Raw genomic sequence first — 6,374 nt, forward strand, 5'->3', positions numbered from 1 at the left:
TTGCAACATACATAATGCCGAAATTTCAGTGCTCACAAACACTTACACCATGTACGTCGACATTGCCTCTTTCCTGGTCGATTGTTGTTTACACACCTCTATTTCCTGCTATACTCCCTCCTCTTTACCGTCACTGTCTCTGAGAAGCGCTGCTTGGCAATTGATATCTGGCCCTAGATTCACCGCGCCACCTCGGAGGTGTAGATAATGTGGGCATTAAATATGCAAAGCAGAAAGAGACAGACGGACGGACGGACGGACGGACGGACAGACGGACAGACGGACAGACGGACAGACGGACGGACAGACGGACAGACAGACAGACAGACAGACGGACGGACGGACGGACGGACGGACGGACGGACGGGCGGGCGGGCGGGCGGACAAATGTACGAGAGGAAGCGATCTTGTGAAGGGTGATTGATCTCCTTGCAAGTCCTTGTTTTTTTCTCGTGGCGGGTGACGTGACTGCGGACAGCTAGGGCCCACGGCGTGCTTACTTGTGGACGCCGCTCACCATGCGTGAATACGTCGCTTTCTATTTCTAATTTGATCAATGCATTTTATTATATTACGGTTGAAAGTAGCGCTGCTATGAACTACACGCTTTTCGGTTGTTTCGGAGCGCAAACACAAAAAGGCGCCCAACGAATGCACCTTGCCGCCGGCGGGGCGCTATTTGGATACTATACAATTGATGTCTTCTTTTTTGTTGGGGCGAGGGAAAAGGAGAAAAAATTCAGTGCCATTTCTCTCTATGAAGGCGGATGACCAGCAAAGCTGTGTGCGTGGACCCCTTAATGGCGAACTGTCCATGGCCGTGCGTCAAACGCCGCGTGCACATAAATAGAAGGCGAGGCGTGACTAGTCGCTCCTCCCCGATGTTGAGCCTCGGAACATTATGAGGCACCGGGGGCCATACATATTCTTGCTTTGTGGCAAAACGCGGCACGACACCTTTCGCTAACGAATCCCGGCATGTACAAAAGACGCGCACATCACCGCACTCAGAGGAGCGCACACTGCTTCACCGTAGCCAAGGTGATCGTGCGTTGGTCGACGTACCGCAGTGTAGTAATGGTTGTGATGTTACTAGAAAATTACAAGCGGTCACACACAACACAGCCCAAACGAAATTGGTTCCCCACAAGCTACCTCGGAAACGTGGCCGTTGCTCCGGTGAAACGTTCAAAGTTTGCGGGATCTGGGCTGTCCTGGCGGGCAGCACGCTTACTGGCCCGCCACCACGGGAGAGCGGAAGGAAAGAAAAGGAGATAGCAAGCGCTTGGAACGCCGACAAAGGGAGGGAGGTGCGAACGTAGACATGGCCGACGAGGGTCAAAGTGTAGTATCTGTTCTTATCAGCTTAATAGCTGATACGGGTTGTACTTGGGCCCAAGATTTTAAACTTATTTTTGAATATTGGCGGAGTGCTCAAAGCCTGCTTCACCTCTACCGCGGGTCGGCAGGGTATAGCACTATATTCAATCGGCCCACATTCTCGTCCTACACGGCTTGATAGACGCACGCAATTTTTTTTCAGAACATAGCCATATACAGATTCGCTGTCAAAAAGGCAATCTTTATGCGGTCTCGTATAAAATGTTTTTCACCTTATCATAGCGCTGCGAATGCATGGTGGGTATGAAGGTCTCATGGGTGATACTCAGGTTGTGCTATTCACTCGTACTGCAGTACGACATCTGCCATGGTTGCCCAGTGCGGTGTGGAAATCCTCGATGCGGCAGGCCCGGACAGTAGTCCTCATCTGCTGCAGTGGTGCCATGCTGTTCCTGACATACAATCACTTCTCTGCGGCATGGCTGGGGGCGACAGAGTGTAGTTCGGTCCTCTGGAAAACTGAATCACCTCCTCCAACACCTGCACCGGCCAACACGATCGTGGACATGAATTGCGCGTACAGAGTTTTGCGAAACCTGCATAATCGCCCAATCGATTTCAGGGAGGTGTTCACTTGTACAGTGCACAGCGATGCAAACGCAATCATCGGTCACCAGGAGGGCCGGCGCTGATTCCTTCATTGACACTCGGGACACCGAATTGATGCATTGCAGGATACGATGAAAGCAAGGGCCTCTGTGAAGCATTGGGACTCCATGGGGGCCCACGCTATAAGCCCCGGTAGCCATGTGGACCGATTATTGTGTTTGAATAGCTGAGCACGTACGTTCAATACCGCCACGTTGGATGAATGCGTGATGAAATAATTGCTGAAAGATGGATTGGCAAATCTTGCTTCACCGCCAGTTCGTTTGTTTGGGCAATGAGCCAGTCCACGTGACATCCGGGCTCCTCCACCAAACTGGGTCACGTGCACATCTGTAGTCCCGGCCAACGCGTGCTAGCTAATGCGCGTCATGTGTCTTTCTTTATCGCATTTTCGAAATGCATTTTCCTCTGCAAAAATCAGTCACGTGGTCAATTATTCTAGAAATACTGAATGATTTCTACACTTGTAGACTTCACGCGTATAAGATCTCTGTGTGAGCTTCACCTTTGAGCACCAAATGTATGGATTTAAAGTGACAAAAAGCAAACGAGATGCGCAAGGAAGCGCTGACAAGTACACTCATATAAAACGCCGAACACATCTCTGTAAGAGCACGTCTCCCTAGCCAAGTATACAGCAGTAAACGAGTCATGACGCACTAGCTGACTGTAGTGCGGACGCGCCGTTTGGTTCTTACCAAACTTTTAATATATGTTGTCGCGAGAGTAGCTGCCTGTGCAGCCTATCGTGGGTGGTAAAGCAGCACTTGACTCTAAGCGCTGCAACGTGCGAAAATATTGTCTCACCATAGCCGCGGATGTCGCAGGCAGGGTAGCGCAGCATTATAATAAGAAGATGGGCTATTAGGTGCGACACTGCACCCAAAATGGCCTAGCAGAAACGCCGCAACAAAGATGAAGACATATTAGCTTCAACACGCATTTAGTTTACAGCGCAGACGTCGAATGGCTCTCACCAGAGTCCTAATATTGTTTGTCTCTAGAGTAGCTTGTGCGTTTACTTCCACGCACTGCAAGTGAGAAAATGATGTCTCACAATACTCGCACATGTCACAGGCATCAAAGTGAGCCACTGAAATAAAAATACGCTGCACCCATACGGCCTAGCAGAAAGGCCACAGCAAAGCCAGAAGGTATATAGCTTCAGTACGCATTTTCTTTAGACCAACCAACAACGGCGCAGTGTTTCTTATGCCTGGGTTATCTATAGCACGATGCGGCTAACAAATTGACCTTTATTATATCTGCATTCCTGAGTGGAGGTTGTTTTACTGCTCGCAGGGACTACCTGTCCAAGCAAGAACGAACTCCAATCCGCGCGCCACTTCAGGCTCTGGGATGAAAGGCTTGCCCAAGCACTGCGCATTTCGGCTCAAAAGCCTCCACGAACCGAACGAGAGTCATGGCATGCTGTCACAGACAATATCCACGTTTTCTCCGCTTTTCTCGTCACCACAGAAAACCGCGCGATCGACGTCGCGAGCCTTGTGCGAAACCACGAGCCGACGATAGATGCCACTCCGATCCGGCACCCCCCTCTTGTGTGCATAATTCGAAGCCGTAACGGGACAATAACGCGTGAAGCCCGTATCCGACTGGTCTTTACCTGGCTTAATCCGAGCTTCAAAAACGCCTTGATCCTGTGTCCGCCGCCCAACGGAACGATTCCTGCAGATGAAGACATCCGAGTGGCAGTCGCGGTTCGAGGTTATGGCGAGGGTTCTTTGAAATGGCTCCAGCTGCATCGCCCACCAGAAAGAGTCGAAGAGACTTGTTGCGCCGTATGCGTCAGGCCATCCTTCGGATCTTCCATTAGCCTCTGGAAGATAATCGAATTCATCACACACTACAAACTTATGGGAGCGAGAAGATTCTACTTTTACGACCTCGACATGCCCACTGATGTGAAGCTCCTTCTGGCCAGGCTGCAGTCCACAGGAGTGGACCTTACTCTTGTCCCGTTCAAGCTCATTGTCGACACTGCCGACGTCTACGCGCACGAACAGATGCCGGGTCTCTACGACTGCATCTTCCGGTCAATGTTTAGGACCGAGTACTACATCCACGTTGACATTGATGAGCTGCTGGTTCCGCTGCAGGATTCCAACATCCCGGCTCTGGTCCACAAGGCGGCACAAAATAGTAATGGTTTTATAGGAAGCCTAGTGGTATCTAGCCGGTACCACTGTGCGGAATACCCCGTAAACTTGCAATACTCTCAACACGAGTATCTGCCCCTTCAGACAAGACTGTTGCCCTACCAATCTATGGATCTGTATGAGGGGGGCTTCAGCAAATACATCGCTCGCTCCAAAACTGTCTGCGCGGCAGGTGTACATGGTGTAAGGCTTCACTGTGCAGGATACAGATCGGTCAATCTGCAAAGTTCGGTAGCTTTCATTAACCATTACAGACGCTGCTGTGAGTTCCCACCAGAAAGCGCTGCGTACGAGTCGAACCTGCCTCTGCGAAACATTAGTCAGCTTGGTGTTCACTACTCGTTCATGGAGCTTTCAGCGCGTATTGAAAGTGATCGGCTTGTGAGGTCGTTAAAGAATATACTACATTAGAGTACACATAGGTCGCTAAACTTACGAGTCCACTCATTGAGACTCTAATGCATCGGTGAGTATGAGTCTGAGTGAGCTCCTGCGCGTCCCAGTTGGTGTATGTGTGTTCTAGTACGTCCTAATCACGTGTTATTCAAAGTCTCTTCGTGCCCAAGAGACAGCCTGCAAGGATTAGTATGATTCCGAATGAATCTGTCATTGTGCACCTACAAGCTGTGTCCGTTGGAACCTGTGAGTCTGCTAGGTCACGTGATCAAGTTGTTAGTGTCCATTATAGCGAACATTATACACTAGTAATAGATCATGTAAGTATAACTCGGTACAGTAAATATTACATGCACTTGAGCAGGTGCTGGCTGTTCACTATATCACCTCTGCATCACTGAAACATCATAGGATCCTTAAAGTACTGAACACCCGTTTAAGCCAATCGAGACACGAACGAACGAGCACGACCTGAAAGGAGAGATCGCAACCGGCCGATTTCTATACCTTAGGTACACGTCTATATCACAGCCCAGCGCTACGATTACCGTATTCGGATCACTTTCTACCTTAGTGTGTTTTCATGCTACGAATCTGAATCAAATGAGTAGTGGCCCTCAGTTGCAGCTTCTGATTTTGTGAATTTGTAAGCTTTATGGTTGCATTAAAATGCATCTCTGTTTTTTTGTTTACTGCCTCTGGCAACCATCGGTTGTCATGACAAGCCAAGATGCAACATCAGTTTGGAATTTTATTGGCTTTATGCAATTGGACAAAGTCACGTTAGTCTAGCTCGTTGCATTACCTCCATTACCATTCACTTTCTCTGCCGTTCCTTCCAGTAAGCTCCAGCACGAATTTGGTGTAGGCATTCGTGGTTGTTTCTGGCTTATCGCCCCCCTACCCAAACGTCGCTTCACGCAGCTGGAGGCTGCGGCGTATCACTGAAACTCCCAGGTGGCACTGCGAGCCTACTCTCACTCCCTCTCTCTGTTCAACGGGAGCCGCAGACTCACTGTGTTGTTGAAAGCTACATCTAATAATGAATCAAAATTTAATGTCCGTGTCGAGTGCAACTTCCAGATATAAACATGTAAAGCGATATCTCTTTAGTTTCTTTGCAACATCAGGTGATTACTATTATAGCGAGCACGCAGAAACGACACACCGTTTTAAATAAGTGATGCAAAATATTTGTTAAGAACGTCAACCAGGAAACCACATGTATTTTGACTGCGAAATCAGTCTTTACTGCAGTGGTACTTAAGAATAAAGATTTCACTTGTGTGCTTTCAACGTTATTAGGATTTCTTCAATCCGTCTCACAGCTGAATGAGACGGCGTCTTTGCTATTTAAAGCCATTATGGATTTGCACATAATGAAGTAGATGTAAAAGACATCATCGTGAAACTCAATGTTCAGGGCTGCTCCCAGACTGGAATGCTTCCTCGTCGGCTCCACAAGTGGGAAACACATTTCTCCACTGAGGTTCCTAACACGCGATGAGAACGGCTCCCTGACTGTGGGCCGATTATCAAAAAGGATGGCAAATGACACATCGTTTAAAGTTGCGCAACGAGGATGCTTAGGATTCTAGTTTACTTTCAGATAATATGTGAAGCTGGAATATGACCTCTGTAGACGGGGTGACCGGTCGTTTGATTCTACATAGAGGCTTTCTACAGGGCTTGTCCTGAAAGCACCGGTCGCTATGCGGATACCTAGATAGTACACAGGGTCTGGTATTTTTGCATGATTCGCGTTGCAGAGTGATAAATTATAGCACC

General features: G+C 48.7%; 1 pseudogene; it reads left to right on the forward strand.

The window, feature by feature from the left end:
• The first annotated feature begins 1,324 nt into the window (after positions 1–1,324).
• Positions 1,325–1,502, forward strand: LOC142565058 (U2 spliceosomal RNA; annotated as a pseudogene).
• The last annotated feature ends 4,872 nt before the right edge of the window (positions 1,503–6,374 follow it).

Source organism: Dermacentor variabilis, chromosome 11 (assembly GCF_050947875.1).
Source record: "Dermacentor variabilis isolate Ectoservices chromosome 11, ASM5094787v1, whole genome shotgun sequence".
Classification (NCBI taxonomy): domain Eukaryota; kingdom Metazoa; phylum Arthropoda; class Arachnida; order Ixodida; family Ixodidae; genus Dermacentor; species Dermacentor variabilis.